Source organism: Mesoplodon densirostris, chromosome 8 (genome assembly GCF_025265405.1).
Source record: "Mesoplodon densirostris isolate mMesDen1 chromosome 8, mMesDen1 primary haplotype, whole genome shotgun sequence".
NCBI lineage: Eukaryota > Metazoa > Chordata > Mammalia > Artiodactyla > Ziphiidae > Mesoplodon > Mesoplodon densirostris.
This window is the reverse complement of record NC_082668.1, coordinates 68,425,857-68,446,315: the sequence shown is the minus strand read 5'-3', so window position 1 is coordinate 68,446,315 and position 20,459 is coordinate 68,425,857. Positions and strand designations below refer to the sequence as shown.

At 41.3% G+C, this 20,459-nt stretch overlaps 1 pseudogene; it reads right to left on the bottom strand.

Annotated features, from left to right (window-relative positions):
- Window positions 1–5,455: 5,455 nt before the first annotated feature.
- Window positions 5,456–20,459, bottom strand: part of LOC132494746 (TBC1 domain family member 17-like) — a 90,267-nt pseudogene continuing 75,263 nt past the window's right edge.

Genomic DNA, 20,459 nt, shown 5'->3' with positions numbered 1-20,459 from the left:
GGCAGAACACTCTATGACATAAACCACAGCAAAATCCTTTTTGACCCACCTCCTAGAGAAATGGAAATAAAAACAAAGATAAACAAATGGGACCTAATGAAACTTCAAAGCTTTTGTACAGGAAAGGAAACCATAAACAAGACCAAAAGACAACCCTCATAATGGAAGAAATATTTGCAAATGAAGCAACTGACAAAGGTTTAATCTCCAAAATTTATAAGCAGCTCATGCAGCTCAATAACAAAAAAACAAACAACCCAATCCAAAACTGGGCAGAAGACCTAAATAGACATTTCTCCAAAGAAGATATACAGAGTGCCAACAAACACATGAATGAATGCTCAACATCATTAATCATTAGAGAAATGCAAATCAAAACTACAATGAGATATCATCTCACACTGGCCTGAATGGCCATCATCAAAAAATCTAGAAACAATAAATGCTGGAGAGGGTGTGGAGAAAAGGGAACACTCTTGCACTGCTGGTGGGAATGTGAATTGGTACAGCCACTATGGAGAACAGTATGGAGGTTCCTTAAAAAAAACTACAAATAGAACTACCATATGACCCCGCAATCCCACTACTGGGCATATACCCTGAGAAAACCATAATTCAGAAAGAGTCATGTACCAAAATGTTCATCCCAGCTCTATTTACAATAGCCAGGAGATGGAAACAACCTAAGTGTCCATCATTGGATGAATGGATAAAGATGTGGCACATATATACAATGGAATATTACTCAGCCATAAAAAGAAACGAAATTGAGTTATTTGTAGTGAGGTGGATGGACCTAGAGTCTGTCATACAGAGTGAAGTAAGTCAGAAAGAGAAAAATAAATACCGCATGCTAACATGTATATATGGAATCTAAGAAAAAAAAAGTCATGAAGAACGTAGGGGTAAGACAGGAATAAAGACACAGACCTACTAGAGAATGGACTTGAGGATATGGGGAGGGGGAAGGGTAAGCTGTGACAAAGCGAGAGAGTGGCATGGACATATATACAGTACCAAATGTAAAATAGATAGCTAGTGGGAAGCAGCTGCATAGCACAGGGAGATCAGCTCGGTGCTTTGTGACCACCTAGAGGAGTGGGATAGGGAGGGTGGGAGGGAGGGAGACGCAAGAGGGAAGAGATATGGGAACATATGTATATGTATAACTGATTCACTTTGTTGTAAAGCAGAAACTAACACACCATTGTAAAGCAATTATACTGCAATAAAGATGTAAAAAAATTTTAACTCCTTTAGTCATCACAACAATCTGAAGTGGTAGTAGTATTATCACCCCCATTTTGCAAATGACGGAACCGAGATAGAGAGAGGCTAAGTAATTTTCCAAGATTACACAACTAGAAAGAAGTAGAATCACCTGGCCCCAGAGGCAGGATATAAAATCGTATCTGTTATGTTTAAAACTATTTATAAAGCATATATGCGGAGAGAATACATTAATTCTAAAAAGTGAAAACACTTCTTATACACAACCATATTTCTGCAAGGCTATTACCTTCTGTGGTCCTCTAGCCATCTAGAAAAATGTGATCTTGTTAGGGCTGAAAGTACTGAATGGACTGTGTGGCTCCTCTGGGAATATATGCCGTGTTTTCTTGGCACTGCATGGATAATCTGCAGGGGTATTAATATAGTTTCCCATTTGTTTTCTCTCTTGTGAATCCAGTTACACACAACTGGAGACCAGAAGAAGTGGCTGATATTGGTGTGGATAAAGCCAGATACAATTCTGCAAGTTGATACTACCTTTGGAGGACTTTGTGGAGCATGAACTTCAGACTCATATAAGAGTATATTATGGTAATATTATTATATGGCATTTGATTGCTATTTACAGTTCAAAAATCATTTTCATTGTCATCTCATTTGATTTTCACAAAAAGATTGCATTTATTTTGCACATGAAGAAAGTGAAGTTCAAAGATCTGTCAAATTTCAGAGCCTGAATCCAAACCCTATTATTCTATTCTTTTATACAAAAATTGTGATCATACTATATGTGTGTACATATCTTTATATACATGGATGTACATTATCTATCTACCTCATCTATCATTATTTATCTGTCCCATTCTCCTGCAACTTGCTTTTCTCACCTAATAGTACATTATATTCATCTCTCCAAACTAAAATGTAAATCTGACTTGTTCTTCTGTAGTCGCATTATAACCTGTGACCAAATGGATGCATCAGTCTACTCAACCATTCCATTCTTGTGGATGAGTAGGTTGTTTCAAGTTTTTGCTATCACAAATACAATTGCAGTAAACATCCTTGTATGTATGTCCTCATGTACTGGTACTTTAATTTTTACAGGGTTGATTCCCAGAAGTAAAACTGCTGAATCAAAGGATATACGCTTTTAAAATTTTAATGTATCGTGTCAGATTCCTCTCCGAAAGACTCGGTTAAACACTTTCTCACTGACGATGACTGGAAGTGCCTGCTTGTCTGCACCCTCACCAGCACTGGGAGTTGTCACTCCAGTCTCTTACAGGATTAATCCTGGTGTTCTGACTTTAAATCTGGGTCTCTGTCTTTTCAATTAAGATGTCTCAAATAACAGAGACTTTGGGCAGATTTTTTTTTTTAACGGTTATCTTTAGGAGATTATTCACAATCTAATAGGCTTGGGTTCTGTTAAGATGCTGCTTTTGGCCTCAGCCACTGCTTTGTATACACACAACATATCAATAAATAATAACCATTATAGTCGAACATTAGAGTTGACAGTGTAGTAAGTTATGAACAAATCTCCTCATTAGCAGCACTATTATTTTGGTGTTTGCAGCAATCTAGTAGTCACAGCTAAGTTGAAACGAGAGCCATTATGTATGTAAGACATTTTTAGCTCATTTACTCTGAACTCACTTTGCATACAAGAGCACTTTGCCCACACCATATGGTGTAATGTCACAACAAGATGCAAATTGAAGTGAAGAGGAATAGGACCTCTTTGACATGAGAGTGTATGTGCTTGGATGCTTGTGGCTTTAGAACTGAGTTAACAATTGTTTCTGAATAGATTCAGATTTTAGTTTCCATCTGAGTGACTCACATATTTTCTTGTTGTTAAAATGGAAGGGTCACTGTCCTAATATATTTATGTATGTCTGTGTTTGCTGATTAGTCAAGAGTTGGAATTGTGATTTGCATCACTGTGCTTAATTTCCCTTTTAAAAAATTCCTTTCAAATATCTCACAAGCTGATGTTGGGGACTTAATTAATTTGAGTGCTGGATTGGGCAACCTTTAGCTTATCTGGCATCCTTTTACCTTTTTCTAGTAATGGCACCTTGATTTTACTCTGGGGACCCTCCCTCCTCAGCTCCTTCAGTCCATGAGGATGGGGCTCAAGTGTAGCACCTTCCTCCACTCCAGATAGAATACATTATGTCCCTTTGGTATGTGGTTGGTTCAAGTGGGTATGTAACCTAGTTCAGGACAATTACACTCAATTCTGGGACACTTCTTAGAATTATAGTGAAGAGACAATTTCTCTGTGCAGTGACTGCTAGCTCTAGGCTGAGGTAAGCCTGAGCTACAAGGTCCCCATGAGGACAGGGTCTACCTAAGAATGATGCCAACCCAGGAGGTTTGCAGAGCCAACAGGTGGAGAGAAACTAAGGCCTAATCCCCCTGGAGCCCCTGGCTCAGTTTTCTGTGGGCTTGAGCATTTTGTGAGCCAATAATTTCCCTCCCTCTCCTTATTTTTAACTTTACCCATTTTGAGTTGAACAACTTCCTTTACTTACATCCAAATGAATCCTAACTGATTTAGGTTTTTAAATTGTTTTGATTTTTTGGTTGTTTTTTTTTGGTTTTGATTTTTCTATTGCATTGTTTGTATGATTTTCCAGTGGCTTCACTGTTTCACTGCATAACCAAAGGTATTTTAAAACTATTTATAATGCAAAGTATTAATTAGATTAAAAAAAAGAAACATAGGAGCTGAGAGATGAGCTTCTCTTTGTACTTTCCACAAACATAAAGTTAGTGTCTCTTGTTTCTCTAGTTAGTTTGTTTAGCACATTTTTAGGTCAAACGTTGGCATCTGAGTTTCCTTCCTTCTTGGTCAAAACTAACAACTTCATGGAATTTTTTTAGGTTTTTAGTTCTTCAGATAATAGCACACAGAAGCGTATTACCATGTAGCACATTAAATATTGCCCTAGGGGCTGAGAATAGAGCAAAAGCTACTGATAGCGCTGACTGAAGCCAGTTCCCTTTTGGGGGAATCATTCAGTTGAATCACGAATGATTTCTTAGCTTGCCCTTTATTGTGTCTTGTTCCAGACACCTAAAGCACAGTTTGGAAATTAATACTCTTTCTTCTGAGATGAGATAGATTATATGTTAACTGTCTAATAAGAGCCAATAGGAATGTTTATTGTTTTAGAAATAAGGCATAAGGGTGTGGGGGGAAGACAGTATATTTTCCTCCAAACAGAGCTAAGGGAGGGAAAGTCATCCTCTGCTTAAACCTCATTCTGAAAAATACTTTTTTCAACAAGAGGAGCCACAGAACATGGTACTTCCCTGGCAGTCCAGTAAAGACTCCATGCTTCTGCTGCAGGGGGCATGGGTTCTATCCCTGGTTGATGTGGCCAAACAAAACAAAACAAAACAAAACAAAAAAACCCCACAAAACAAACATTTCTCCAATAGTCTCATGGAGATCACACGAGGAGGCGAGACTGGGAGTCACCTGAAGCACAGACATATGGGCAAGAACTGCACTATAGGACCATGCACATTGAAAAAGAAGTCTTTCCTTAGTTGAAACACTGTAAAACATACTGGAGGAAGCAAACATTCTTAGAAATACCATTGCTATAAACTCTATACTTAAACCATGTCCTATGTAAGGCAAAAGCAAAGAGTAAAAATTGCCTGGAATTAGAAATAAGGGAACTTATATGAGGAAATGACACAGGCATGACAAGGATAGTGTGGAGCCCACAGAGTATGATGGACAGTGTAAGGAGAGACCTGGACAGGAACTTTAGAGCAGAGACATTTCTCTCAGCCCTGCTTGGCTAAGTCTTCACCAATTTTCTTTTTCGGAGGGGGGGGTGTTAAACATGAGTTTTTCTTTCTCACAGAACAATCTGGTGGGCAGGGTCCCAAGAGTGAGCAGCTCTGCAGGCCCTTCCGTCTCAGTTATGTCCGGGATGTGTTCCTGCACATCTACTAAGTGGCAGTCGCACCTTAACACCCCCATCCTTACTCCTCCCAAAGCCCCAGACTCAGGCAGGTAAGGGAGCCCTGTCTCCACGACCCCCACCACTCACCCCTGGCCTCCTCTTAAACCTTACTGACCGGATCAGGGTCATGTGGCCAGGCGTCAACCCTGCTGAGGGGACTAGCAGCCACCACGCCTCCCCATCCAGGCCCAAGCCAACACGATGGCTCAGCAGGCCCAGGAGGGTTAGGAGTTCGCACCTTCCTCCCCCTCCTCCGGCAGGATCTCTGGGCTGCCGTTCGGTCCGCCTGTGCGCCAGGCGGGGGGGCGGCAGAGCTGGTGGGGCACGGGTAGGACAGCGGCAGTGGGGAGTCTGGAGCGAGAGCCTGTGGCGCTCTGAGGACGGCCCAGACCTAGGACCTCCTGCACGTGGTGGGGCAGCTTACCGAGGGTTGGGGGTCAGGGAGCGAAAAGTCAGAGGTTTGATGGGGCCTGGGGGCTATCGTGAGGGGTCAGGGACTCACCGGGCAGGTTGTCGGCGGCGGGTAGAGCGCCTCAGCCAGTGTCGGCACGTCCTCCAAGCTCAACTTCGTGGTCAGCTAGTCCGTGTGCTTGAGGATCTCGCTGGAGCCAAAGCCGGAAGGCATGAGGTGTCCCGCTCCACGTCCAGGACGGTGCAGGCCACCAGCAGGTGCACACTGGGGCCAGGGCGCCCTGTCCACAGCGCCTCCCATGGCCGAAGGACTTCCGGGAAGGGGCATTCCCTCTTGACCCAGAGGAGCAGCCACCGGAAGCAGAAGCAGAGAGAGCCGGAGTCAGGGAGTCCGGGAAGTCTCCGAGCGGCGGATCCAGCACCTTAAGGAGCAGGAGGAGTTGCCGCTTCATTATCTCCTCAGAGTAATGCACGAGCTCCGTGACGCCACAAAAACGGCGGAAGGCATCCACTTTGTCCTGAGAGCCGTAGCGGATCGGGAAGAGAAGGTCACTCCTGCCCTGGTCGTAGCCGAGCTTATCATGGTACAGGCAGTCGGGGAGGAGGATGTCGTTCAGCAGGCCCAGCCCTGGGTTCTCGCGACCCTTTAAGAATTTGTTGGTTCTATGAGAGCGGCTCTCGCTCTCGTCTCTGGCTATGAGGCTGCGGTATCCATGCGGCAGTGAGTTCCTCCGCCCCTGCCCGGGCCTCACGGATTTCCGCGGCAGCTTCAGGTGGAAATCCTTGTCGGTTTTCTTGCGCACGTGGGCCTTGCGCTCCTTGGCAGAGCCCTCCCAGCTGAGGTACCGCAGGAGGGACTGCCAAGCCTGGCGCGGTAGGCTGGGGCTCAGACCCGGGGGGACCCCCCCACCCCCGCCCCGAACGCCGCCCGCCGGCCCTGCCCAGCCCTCCCCGAGGGCGTAGTCGGCTTCTCACTCCTGAGAAGAGCCAGCGTCTCAGCTCAGGGACCTGCTGCAGGAGGCCCTCGGGGCATACGCGGTAGGCCCACTCCTCCTCTGTGACCCGAGGCGTCCGCTCCACAGCGGCTGCGGCCCCAGCTCCACACCGGAAGTGACCTGCAGCCCAGGTGGGGCGCGTATTCAGAGGCCGGAAGAGGGTCGCTGGAGGCCCCGTCCAGGTGTGGCTGCAGGTCTCCCCTGAAGAAGTTAGTCACGCGGGAGAAGCTGCGGAAGGTAGTGCAGTAGGAATCCTGGAGGAAGCGAGACACCACGTGGGAACGGTCCTCGTCAAAGAGCTGGAGGTGGTGGAAGGAGTTGGAGAGGGCCGGGGAGGCGTAGGGGGAGACGAGGTACAGGTGGCTGTTCTGTGGGGAGCTGGCCAACAGCGGGTGACGGCTGAAGACACAGAGCAGGGCGCTGGTGCCCCACGGTGGACATGCAGGGCAGGCGGGGAGCCTGTGGCCTGTGTGACCAGGACCAGGCAGGCCCAGCTGAGGCTGGACTTTGAACAGAAGATGGCCTTGAGCTCCCCCAGACTTACTCACTAAGAAGACCAGGGTGCCCCTGCGGGAGCTGGGCTCTGCACCTCTTGTGGCTCTGAGTGGCCGGGCTGCGGCTGCCCTGTGCTGATGACTGCCCTCTGTGGGGTTCATAGCCGGGGTCAAAGGTCAATTCCTCCTCAGAAGTGCAGGAGTCATCCCCACTGGCGTCCTTCTTGGAGAAGAGGATTTGAGTGGAATCTCCAGCTTCTCTACAGGAGCCCAGTGCAGGAGGATGTCATTTGTCCTTCTCCACAACACGAATGACGCGGTCCATGAGGGAGTCCGGGTCTTGGTGCTTCTTGGTGTGCAGGTAGGTACATGCCTCTTGACCAATTTGTTAATGAGTGGAGTTGACGTAAAGGAAAAATATTTGTAGGATGAGTAGGACTGGTCGTATACTATGTTAGGTAGTTCTGGGTCAGATGCACGTTATGGTTTCTTTTGTATGATTTTTGCTTAGGTTAAATGTATAGAACACTGCCTATAGTTCGTATTCCACAGGAAGGAATCTATCATTGTAGTTAATCGTTTGTAGTTTCCATGAAATCTTTAGCCTGATGCATCTCTCCTAAGTGGTACAGTTAAGATCCTGATGCTCAGTGTGGGTAGACAAGAAAAGCACACTCCTGGTGGATAGGATGGTCTTGCTGAGGTGATTTCCATGTGGTTGTGCCTCTTGAGCAATCCTGACAGAGTATTCCAGGAGGTACTAGGCTTTGTATTTCCAAAGCCACAGATCTGGGCATGTACAAAGCCAAGTCCATGGATGCTCTTTTAAATAGCTAAACTGATTGGTACAAGAAAGACTCCCTACTGGTACCTCTGCATCTCCTCTATTCATATGGCTCTCTTCTTCGTCAGTTTCCCCCCATTTTTTTTTATTGTGGTAAAATGTACAAAATGTAGAATTTACCATCTTAACCATTTTTAAGTGTTCAATTCATTGGTATTGAATACATTCATAATGTTGCACAACCATCACCACCATCCATCTCCAAGGCTCTTTTCATCTTCTAAAACTGAAACTCCATACCCATTAAACAATAACTCCTTATTCCTTCCCCACTCCAGCCCCTGGGAACTACCATTCTACTTTCTGTCTGTACGATTTTTTTTTTTTTTTTTGGTCTGGCTCTCTTCTTGATAACACTGTAACTGGTCAGGGAGACTACTGTGGGGTGGGGGTGGGGGGCAGTCAGTCACAATATATGGAGCTGTAGGAAAAGCAGCGAGGAAGAATGGGACCTGTACTCTGTCAAGCATCCAGTACAGTTAGTTGGATCACCTTGCATAAGTTCCTTAAGCACTCTGGCCTCAGTTTCCTCATTTGCAAAATGGGAAAAATAACAGTACTTACCACTTATGATTTTTATGAGGAAGAAGTGGATTAATACATGTAAAATATACAGAGCAGTACCTGGCACATCCTAAGCACGAAATAAATTTTAGTGATAGTGATCTCTCATTAAGATAACTGTTGCTGGTTAAATTAGCCAGTTCATGCAGAAAGTGAAGTTATAGCTGACACAGCCCCACCAGGCTGTGTGGGACTAGAGACTCAGCTGTGAGGATAGTTTGGTTGTTCCAATGGCCTATATACTATTTCATGTTTATGTCAGCTTTTTCATTTTGTGTAGACTTGCAATATTATTTTCTGTTGAAAGCACCCTATGGCGATGTGAAGGATACAAATAAATCAGCACTTCTCATGTGGAAGGGAACCCATGAGTTCATCACTGAGATTAATGGTCATGTTAGTGACGGTATCATTGCCTAGAAAATTTTGGCTGTTACCAGAGAAAGTATCCAAGGAGCTGAGCTATTATTAAATTGCTATTATAGAAATTGATATTTTCTTTTTTTATATATCTTTATTGGAATGTAATTGCTTTACAATGTTGTGTTAGTTTCTGTTGTACAATAAAGTGAATCAGCTATATGTATACATATATACTGATATACCCTCCCTCTTGAACCTCCCTCCCACCCTCCTTATCCACCCCTCTAGGTCATCATAAAGCACAGAGCTGATCTCCCTGTGCTATGCAGCAGCTTCCCACTAGACATCCATTTTACATTTGGTAGTGTATATATGTCAGTGCTACTCTCTCACTTTGTCCCAGCTTCCCCGTCCCCCACTGTGTCCTCAAGTCCGTTCTCTACATCTTTGTCTTTATTCCTGCCCTGCCACTATGTTCATCAGTATGGGTTTTTAGATTCCATGTATATGCATAGCATAGGGTATTTGTTTTTCTCTTTCTGAATTACTTCACTCAGTATGAGAGACTCTAGGTCCATCCACCTCATTGCAAATAACTCAATTTTGTTCCTTTTTATGGCTGAGTAATATTCCATTGTATACATGAATCACATCATCTTTATCCATTCATCAGTCGATGAACATTTAGGTTGCTTCCATGTCTTGGTTATTGTAAATAGTGCTGCAGTGAACATTGTGGTACATGTATCTTTTTGAATTATGGTTTTCTCAGGGTATATGCCCAGTGGTGGGATTGGTGGATCATATGGTTGTTCTACTTCTAGTTTTTTAAGGAACCTGCATACTGTACTCCATAGTAGCTGTATCAATTTACATTCCCACCAACAGTGCAAGAGGGTTCCCTTTTCTCCACACCTTCTCCAGTATTTATTGTTTCTAGATTTTTTGATGATGGCCATTCTGACTGGTATGAGGTGATACCTCATGGTAGTTTTTTTTTTTTTTTTTTTCTTTTTGCGGTACGCGGGCCTCTCACTGTTGTGGCCTCTCCCGTTGCGGAGCACAGGCTCCGGACGCGCAGGCCCAGCGGCCATGGCTCACGGGCCCAGCCGCTCCGCGGCACATGGGATCCTCCCAGACCGGGGCACGAACCCGTATCCCCTGCATCGGCAGGCGGACTCTTAACCACTGCGCCACCAGGGAGGCCCCTCATGGTAGTTTTGATTTGCATTTCTCTAATGCTTCATGATGTTGAGCATCTTTTCATGTGTCTCTTGGCCATCTGTGTGTCTTCTTGGGAGAATAGTCTATTTAGGTCTTCTGCCTATTTTTGGATTGGGTTGTTTGTTTTTTTGGTATTGAGCTGCATGAGCTTCTTGTATATTTTGGAGATTAATCCTTTGTCAGTTGCTTTGTGTGCAAGTATTTGCTCCCATTCTGAGGGTTGTTTTTTCATCTTGTTTATAGTTTCCTTTCCTGTGCAAAAGCTTTTAAGTATCTTTAGGTCCAATTTGTTTATTTTTGTTTTTATTTCCATTTCTCTAGGAGGTGGGTCAAAAAGGATCTTGCTGTGATTTATGTCATAGAGTGTTCTGCCTATGTTTTCCTCTAAGGGTTTTATAGTGACTGGCCTTACATTTAGGTCTTTAATCCATTTTGAGTTTATTTTTATGTATGGTGTTAGGGAGTGTTCTAATTGCATTCTTTTACATGTAGTTGTCCAGTTTTCCAAGCTCTACTTATTGAAGAGGCTGTGTTTCCTCCCCTGTATATGTTTGCTTCCTTTGTCAAAGATAAGGTGACCATATGTGCATGGGTTTATCTCTGGGCTTTCTGTCCTGTTCCATTGATCTATATTTCTGTTTTTGTGCCAGTCCCATATTGTCTTAATTACTGTAGCTTTGTAGTATTGGCTGAAGTCAGGGAGCCTGATTCCTCCACCTCCGTTTTTCTTTCTCAAGATTGCTTTGCCTGTTCGGGGTTTTTTGTGATTCCATACAAATTGTAAAATTTCTTTTTCTAGTTCTGTGAAAAATGCTATTGGTAATTTGATAGGGATTGCATTGAATGTGTAGATTGCTTTGGGTAGTAGATTCATTTTCACAATGTTGATTCTTCCAACCCAAGAACATGGTATATCTCTCCATCTGTTTGTATCATCTTTGATTTCTTTCATCAGTGTTTTATAGTTTTCTGTGTGCAGGTCTTTTGTCTCCTTAGGTAGGCTTATTCCTAGATATTTTGTTCTTTTTGTTGCAGTGGTAAATGGGAATGCTTCCTTAATTTCTCTTTCTGATTTTTCATTGTTAGCGTATAGGAATGCAAGAGATTTCTGTGAGTTAATTTTGTATCCTGCTACTTTACCAAATTCATTGATTATCTCTAGTAGTTCTCTGGTGGCATGTTTAGGACTTTCTATGTATAGTATCATGTCATCTGCAAACAGTGACAGTTTTACTTCTTTTCCAGTTTCGATTCCTTTTATTTCTTTTTCTTCTCTGATTGCCATGGCTAAATCTTCCAAAACTATGTTGAATAATAGTGGTGAGAGTGGACAACCTTGTCTTATTACTGATCTTGGAGGAAATGGTTTCAGTTTTTCACCATTGAGAATGATGTTCGCTGTGGGTTTGTCATGTATGGCTTTTATTATGATAAGGTAGGTTCCCTCTATGCCCACTTTATGGAGAGTTTTTACCATAAGTGGGTGTTGAATTTTGTCAAAAGCTTTTTCTGCATCTATTGAGATGATCATATTGTTTTTATCCTTCAATTTGGTTAATATCGTGTATCACATTGATTGATTGGCATCTACTGAAGAATCCTTGCATTCCTGGGGTAAACCCCATTTGATCATGGTGTATGATCCTTTTAATGTGCTGTTGGATTCTGTTTGCCAGTATTTTGTTGAGGATTTTTGCATCTATGTTCATCAGTGATATTGGCCTTTAATTTTCTTTTTTTGTGACATCTTTGTCTGGTTTTGGTATCAGGGTGATGGTGGCCTCATAGAATGAGTTTGGGAGTGTTCCTCCCTCTGCTATATTTTGGAAGAGTTTTAGAAGGATTTGTGTTAGCTCTTCTCTAAATGTTTGATAGAATTCGCCTGTGAAGCCCTCTGGTCCTGGGCTTTTGTTTGTTGGAAGATTTTAAATCAGAGTTTCAATTTCAGTGCTTGTGATTGGTCTGTTTATATTTTCTATTTCTTCCTGGTTCAGTCTTGGAAGGTTGTGCTTTTTTAAGAATGTGTCCATTTCTTCCAGGTTGTCCATTTTATTGGCATATAGTTGCTTGTAGTAGTCTTTCATGGTCCTTAGTATTTCTGCAGTGTCAGTTGTTGCTTCTCCTTTTTCATTCCTAATTCTGTTGATTTGCGTCTTCTCCCTTTTTGTCCTGATGAGTCTGGCTAATGGTTTATCAGTTTTGTTTATCTTCTCAAAGAACAAGCTTTTTTTTTGGAAGTTTGCTATTGTTTCCTTCTTTTCTATTTCATTTATTTCTGCTCTGATCATTATGATTTCTTTTCTTCTGCTAACTTTGTTTCTTTGTTTTTTGTTTTTTATTCTTTCTCTAATTGCTTTAGGTGTAAGGTTAGGTTGTTTATTTGAGACTTTTCTTGTTTCTTGAGGTAGGATTGTATTGCTATAAACTTCCCTCTTAGAACTGCTTTTGCTGCATTCCATAGGTTTTGGGTTGTTATATTTTCATTGTCACTTGTTTCTAGGTATTTTTTATTTCCTCTTCAGTTTCTTCAGTGATATCTTGGTTGTTTAGTAGTGTATTGTTTAGTCTCCATGTGTTTGTATTTTTTACAGTGTTTTTCCTGTAATTTGATATCTAGTCTTACAGCATTGTGGTCGGAAAAGATGCTTGATGAGATTTCAATTTTCTTAAATTTACCAAGGCTTGATTTGTAACCCAAGATGTGATCTATCCTGGAGAATGTTCCATGTGTACTTGAGAATAAAGTGTGTTCTGTTGTTTTTGGATGAAATGTTCTATAAATATAATTAAGTCTATCTGGTCTAATGTGTCCTTTAAAGCTTGTGTTTTCTTATTTATTTTCATTTTGGGTGATCTGTCCATTGGTGAAAGTGGGGTGTTAAAGTCCTCTACTATTATTGTGTTATTGTCAGTTTCCCTTTCCCCTTTTATGGCTGTTAGCATTTGCCTTATGTATTGAGGATGCTCCCATGTTGGATGCCTAGATATTTACAGTTGCTACATATTGTTCTTGGACTGATCCCTTGATCATTATGTAGTGTCCTTCCTTGCCTCTTGTAATGCTCTTTATTTTAAAGTCTATTTTGTCTGATATAAGAATTGCTACTCCAGATTTATTTTGATTTCCATTTGCATGGAACATCTTTTTTCATCCCCTCACTGTCAGCCTGTATGTGTCCCTAGGTCTGAAGTGGGTCTCTTGTAGACAGCATGTATACGGGTCTTCTTTTTGTATCCATTCAGCCAGTCTATGTCTTTTGGCTGGAGCATTTAATTCATTTACATTTCAGGTAATTATTGATATGTATAATCCTATTACCATTTTCTGAATTGTTTTGGGTTTGTTTTTGTACATCTTTTCCTCCTCTTGTGTTTCCTGTCTAGAGAAGTTTCTTTAGCATTTGTTGTAAAGCTGGTTTGGTGGTGCTGAATTCTCTTAGCTTTTGCTTGTCTGTAAAGCTTTTGATTTCTCCGTTGAATCTGAATGAGATCCTTGCTGCGTAGAGTAATCTTGGTTGTAGGTTTTTCCCTTTCATCACTTTAAATATATCTTGCCACTCCCTTCTGGCCTGTAGAGTTTCTGTTGAAAGATCAGCTGTTAACCTTACAGGGATTCCCTTGTATGTTATTTGTTGCTTTTCCCTTGCTGCTTTTAATACTTTTTTTGTGTGTTTAATTTTTGTTAGTTTGATTAATATGTGTCTCATCATGTTTCTCCTTGGGTTTGTCCTGTTTGGGACTCTCTGCACTTCCTGGACTTGATTGACTATTTCCTTTCCCAATTTAGGGAAGTCTTCGACTATAATCTCTTCAAATATTTTTTTAGACCCTTTCTTTTTTTCTTCTTCTTCTGGGACACCTATGATTCGAGTGTTGGTGTGCTTAATGTTGTCCCAGGGGTCTCTGAGACTGTCCTCCATTCTTTTTTTTTTTTTTATAAATTTATTATTAACTTTATTTTTGGCTGCGTTGGGTCTTCGTTGCTGCACGCAGGCTTTCTCTAGTTGTAGCGAGTGGGGGCTACTCTTCATTATGCTGCTTGGGCTTCTCATTGTGGTGGCTTCTCTTGTTTCAGAGCACAGGCTCTAGGCAATCGGGCTTCAGTAGTTGCAGTGTGTGGGCTCAGTAGTTGTGGCTTGTGGGCTGTAAAGCGCAGGCTCAGTACTTGTGGTACATGGGCTTAGTTGCTCCATGGCATGTGGGATCCTCCCAGGCCAGGGATCGTACCCATGTCCTCCACATTGGCAGGTGGATTCTTAACCACTGTGCCACGAGGGAAGTCCCTGTCCTCCATTCTTTTTTCTTTATTCTGCTTTGTGGCAGTTATTTCCACCATTGTATCTTCTAGCTCACTTATCCATTCTTGTGCCTCAGTTATTCTGCTATTGATTCCTTCTAGAGTGTTTTTAATTTCAGTTATTGTGTTGTTCATTACTGTTTGTTTGCTCTTTAGTTCTTCTAGGCCCTTGTTAAATATTTCTTTTATTTTCCCTCTTTCTGAGATTTTGGATTATCTGTACTATCATTACTCTGAATTCTTTCTCAGGTAGTTTGCCTTTTTCCACTTCATTTATTTGGTCCTGTGGGTTTTTATCTTGCTCCTTTGCCTGCAAGATATTTCTCTGTGTTCTCATTTTATCTCATTTACAGTATTGAGGTCTCCTTTCCCTAGGCTTCAGTGTTTTAGTTCCTCTTGTTTCTGTTCTCTGCCCCTGGTGGTGAGGTTGGTGCAGTGGCTTGCGTAGAGTTCCTGATGGGAGGACTGGTGCCTGCATTCTGGTGGGTGGAGCTGAGTCTTTTCCATTTGATGATCATGGCAGTGTCAGTGGTGTGTTTTGGGGTGTCTGTGAGCTTAGTATGACTTTAGGTAGTCTGTGTGCTAATGCGTGGATTTATGTTTCTTTCTTGTTTGTTGTTTGGTGTGAGGCGTCCAGCGCTGGGAGCTGCTGGCAGTTGGATGGAGCCAGGTCTCAGAATCAGATAGAGGCCTCCGTGAGAACTCTCAGTGATTAATCTTACCTGGGGCCGGGAATTCTCTTGTGGTCCAGCATCCTGGACTCGGTGCTCCCACCCCAGAGCCTGAGGCCTGTCTTCCAGTCAAGGAACCAAGACCCTGCAAGTCATTCATCCTGGCAATAAAGGGGATTTAAAAAAGAAAAGAAGACTAACAAAACTCCAGGCAAATGGTAAAAAGTAAAATCAAACAAACAAAAACAGAAACAAGGAAACACACACACACAAAAGAAACAAAAACAGAACCAAATAAAACAAAAAGCAACAGAACAACCAGGGAAACAAAAGAACCCAAGAATGAAATCAAACAATTAAAAAGAAAACTGACAAAAACACAAAACCAAAAAGACAAAACCAAAGCAGAGTATCAACTGAAGAATGAGCAAAGAAACAAAACAAACCAAAAAAATGATTAAAAAAAAAAAGAAAAAGAAAGAGGGAGGGGAGAGAAGACAGAACAATAGGAATGCAATGTAGAAATAGAAATATAAAAAATGAAATAGAAAATATATAAAAGAAAAGAAAAAGACAAACCCCCATAGAAATGGTAAAACCAAAATCAAACAAACAAAAATAGAAACAAGGAGAAACACATGCAAAAGAAACAGAAACAGAACCAAATAAAACAAAAAGCAAGAGAACAGCCAGACAAATAGTAGAACTCAAAAACAAAATCAAACAATTAGGATCCAAACTAACAAAAACACAAAACCTAAAAACTTAACCAAAGCAGTGTGCCAACTGAAGAATAAAGCAAGGAAACAACAAACCAATAAAAATGATTTAAAAATAATAAAATAAAATAAAATAAAAAGGGAAAAAACACAGAACAGAAAGGCAAAGTAGAAATGGAAATATAAAAAAATAAAATATATATTAAAGAAAAAGAAGAAGGAAAACAAATAAGGGAAAAGAGCACAGAACAACAGGAAAGCAAAGCAAAAATAGAAATACATGAAAAAAATAAAAGTTGGGCTTCCCTGGTGGTGCAGTGGTTAAGAATCTGCCTGCCAATGCAGGGGACACAGGTTTGAGCCCTGGTCCGGGAAGATCTCACATGCCGTGAAGCAACTAAGCCCTTGTGCCACAACTACTGAGCCTGTTCTCTGCGAGCCACAGCTACTGAAGCCCAAGTGCTGAGAGCCCGTGCTCTGCAACAAGAGAAGCCACTGCAGTGAGAAACTCCTGCACCTCATTGAAGAGTAGCCCCCTGCTCTCTTCAACTAGAGAAAGCCTATATGCAGCAACAAAGACCCAACACAGCCAAAAATAAATAAATAAAATTTTAAAAAGTTTAAAAAAATAAAAATAAAAAATATGTTATAAAACACGAGGATCCCAAAAGACTAAAAAGAAAAAAATACTAAAACAACAACAAACAAACAAAAAAACCAAATTGCTAGAACCAATAACAGAATGAATCAAAACATAATACAATTAATAGTAATAATTATGTTTCCCTGGGGTCTCAGCTGTAAGTGTCCTTGCACACACCGTGAGCCACAGCCCACCTCCGCCTCCCCAGGAGGCCCTCCTCTGCATCTGGGCTGGTCTCTGGACCTGCTGTGGGCCCTGTGGGGACCCCTGAGACTCTGATGTCACCCAATTCCTGCGTGTGCTGCCCCCAAAGTCCACAGCTGCCCGAGCTAGACCATTTTCATTTGTGGTGGACACTCATTGTCTACTCAGATAATCCATAGAGGCAGGGTCTACCTAGGTGATCACGAGGATTTAATCTGCATCTTGAACAGCTGATGGAAAGAGTTTCAATCTTCTTCCTTAGTCCCCCTGTCCCTGGGGTTCAGCTTTGGTTTTATCCCCGCCTCTTCGTGTGGTCCACCCACAGGAGTCTGGTCCTGAGGCCGCCTTGGAGCTCTTGGGTCTGCCCCCAGTGAGGACAGGGCACAGAGTTGGTATGCCTGCTTGGATCATGGGAGCCTCAGTGGTGCCAAATGTGCAGGGAAGCTGGCGGCCACAGGTACAAAAGATATGGCCCTAGTGAGGGCCTTTTCTCAATATTTTCTTTATGTAACACCATCTCTTACTGCTTACAACTTGAGCTTTAAATAGCTTAAGAGATGGTATTGTTTGAGATTAAAAGGCCAAACTGAGCATGTGCTTACACGTGCTCCACTAATGCTTTGCAGACACTGACTGGAGATTTTTTAAATTCCACTCCTACCTAGATGCTGTTGTTTCCATGACACTAGTTCTGGGAATGGCACTGAGCACATTCAGCCAGTGCAAGTGATGGATTAGATAGTAATTGATGTGTGTTACGAAACTCACATCTGGGCCTTCCACCAACTGAGAGTCAGTTTGATTTGATCTGGCAAGAGGAGTTTCAAAGCATTTGGTTTTTAAATTATAGTAATTTATAGAAAAGTGCCTCTTCAGATGACTATCAGCTGATAGCAGGTTGAATTCCAAGAAAAAGGGCTCCTTCATTGTCCTAATTTTTCCAAATGGCACACCCACTAGGGTACTCCTTTTCAATATGGCCTCCTGGGACTATCCCTTCCATTTGTTGCATGTGCTGCCTACAGATTGAACCAGTGATGCTAAGATTGTAGTTCACTGTGCTGTAAATTTATTTTGGATTATTAGATAAAACTTGGGTTATGTAAACTGGGAGTAAAGTACTTCAATATAAAGTTAGAATTTAAAAAATATTCATAACTTTATGTAAGCAATATTTTTTTTTCAATTCAAAGTAGATAGTGTTTGCTCTACAAAAATTCTCATGCCTTAACTTCTGTTTTCTGGTTCCTACATTCCCTTCCCTTGTTTCTGTCTTGTTATCTCTGTAGTGAACAAGATACAAATATTGAATACCTTCCTCCTCTCTTGACTCCTTTTCTAGCAAAACTTACAGATACTAATATCAGTCTTTCATTCTTGATTTTGGATTTCACCTTAGTATGCTTAAGTTTTTGTCTATATTTTACCTTTTCCAGGCATTTTCCCTTTAGGCTTTTTATTTCTGTTTGGGAAATGAAAGATTCTTCTCCTCCGTTAAAGGAATTTCAGGCATCATTAAGCAGCAAGGGAGTCTTTCTGGAACGGGTAAGACAGTCTTCCAATATCATTCTAGGCCTTGTTGTAAGACAGGTGCTGAAGGTAAACCTGATTTAATCACCCTGGAGGGCTCTGAAAGAGAATCATCAGGAATCACCTTCCACTCAGCTATGGTTACTGGAAGCCTGTACCAGGTGAGGAACGACATGTTTTGGTGTCTTCCCTAAATATAAATTTCCTATATAGGTCCCCAGGGTAGTGCTTCTCAACCTTTAATGTGCATATGAATCTCCTGGCATCTTATTAAGACTATTAATCCTGATTCTATAGATTTTGGGTGGCACCTAAGATTCTCCATTTCGAACAACCTCCCATGTGATGCTAATATGGTTGGTCCCTAGACTCGAGTAGCAAAGGTCTAGGGGGTCTTTCAAATCTTCTTTCTTGTCTCTTTTTGACTTTTTTCTCCTTTTCCTGCAGTAAAGTTTATATAGATATACATTATGGCACATTTAATGTTATTTTTACTAGTAGTTATGACATTCCATATGATAATCCCTTTAAATTAACTAAATAGCATTATTCAGTCAAAAAAAATTTATTAAGCACCCACAATGTGCTAGGTATTTTTCTGCATACTGGGAATATAGGAGTGGACAAGACAATATCCCTACCCTCTTGGAGATTTTATTCTACTGGGTGAAGCGGACAATTACCAAACAGTAAATAAATACACAAAATAATGCCAGATGGCAATAAGTGCTATGCAGAAAAATAGGCTAGGGTGAGGGAATAGAGATTGATGGGGTAAGGGTGGTGGAGATGTATGTCTATGACAGAGTTGTCCTGAATGTCCTCTCTTCTCCTCTTCAAATCACAGAAAAATTTAAATTATCAAGTTAATTATTAAGCAGGCTGGCATTCAATTCAAACACTAGAAACCCATAGAAAGATTTATTGAATGAAAACAGAAAGTTGTACTTTCTCAATTCTACCAAATTTGAGTTGGCAGGTATAGTGTACATTGAATTAAACGGTCTACCGGTGTGTATAAACTCTTCCAGGTTATTAGGGCTCTACTTATACTACCCATTGACATTTCTTAGTAGCCTAGAAAATTAAAGACTTCTGAAAATCAGTGAAACTTTTCAAAAAAGACTTAACATCAAGAACTTATTTAGGATACAATCACATAAATATGGTTAACTGATTTTTGATAAAGCAGCAAGGTAATACAATGGAGCCAAGATACTCTTTTCAACAAATGGTGCTATAACAACTGGATATCCACATGTAAATAAAGGAATCTAGACACAGACCTTACACCCTTCACAAAAATTTACCCAAAATGGATCGTATACCTAAATATAAAATGCAAACTATGAAACTCCTAGAAGATAACATAGGAGAAAACCTAGATGACCTTGCATATGGGGATGACTTTTTAGATATAACACCAAAGGCATGATCCATGAAATAAATAATTGATAAACTGGACTTCATTAAAATGAAAAACTTCTGCTCTGCAAACTTCTGCTCTGCCAAAAGAATGAGAAGACAATCCACAGACTAGGAGAAAATACTGCAAAAGACACATCTGCTAAAGGACTGTTATCCAAAGTAGAAAGAAAAAAACAACTCTTAAAACTCAACAAGAAGAAAACAAACAACTCGATTGAAAAATGGGTGAAGGACCTTAACAGACACCTCACCAAAGAAGACATACAGATAGCAAATAAGCATATGAGTAATGCTTCACCTCATATGTCATCAGGGAAATACAAATTAAAACAATGAGATACCACTACATACTTATTTGGAGTGGCCAAAATCCAGAACACTGATAACACCAAATGCTGTTGAGGATGTGGAATAACAGGAACTCTCATTCATTGCTGTTGGGAATGCAAAATGGTACAGCCCCTTTGGAAAACTACTTGGTGTTTTTTTACAAAGCTAAACATTACTCTTACCAGACAGTCCAGGAATCACATGCCTTGATATTTACCCAAAGGAGTTGAAAACATGTCCACACAAAAATCTATACATGGACTTTTTTTAGCAGCGTTATTCATAATTGCCAAAACTTGGAAGCAACCAAGATGTCCTTTAGTAGGTGAACAGATAAATAAACTGTGGTACATACAGACAATGAAATATTATTCAGCACTAAAAGGAAATGAGCTATCAAGCCATGAAAAGACATGGAGGAATCTTAAGTGCATATTACTAAGTGAAAGAAGCCAATCTGAGAAGGCTATACGTATTTTATAATTCCAACAATAAGACATCTGCAAAAGGC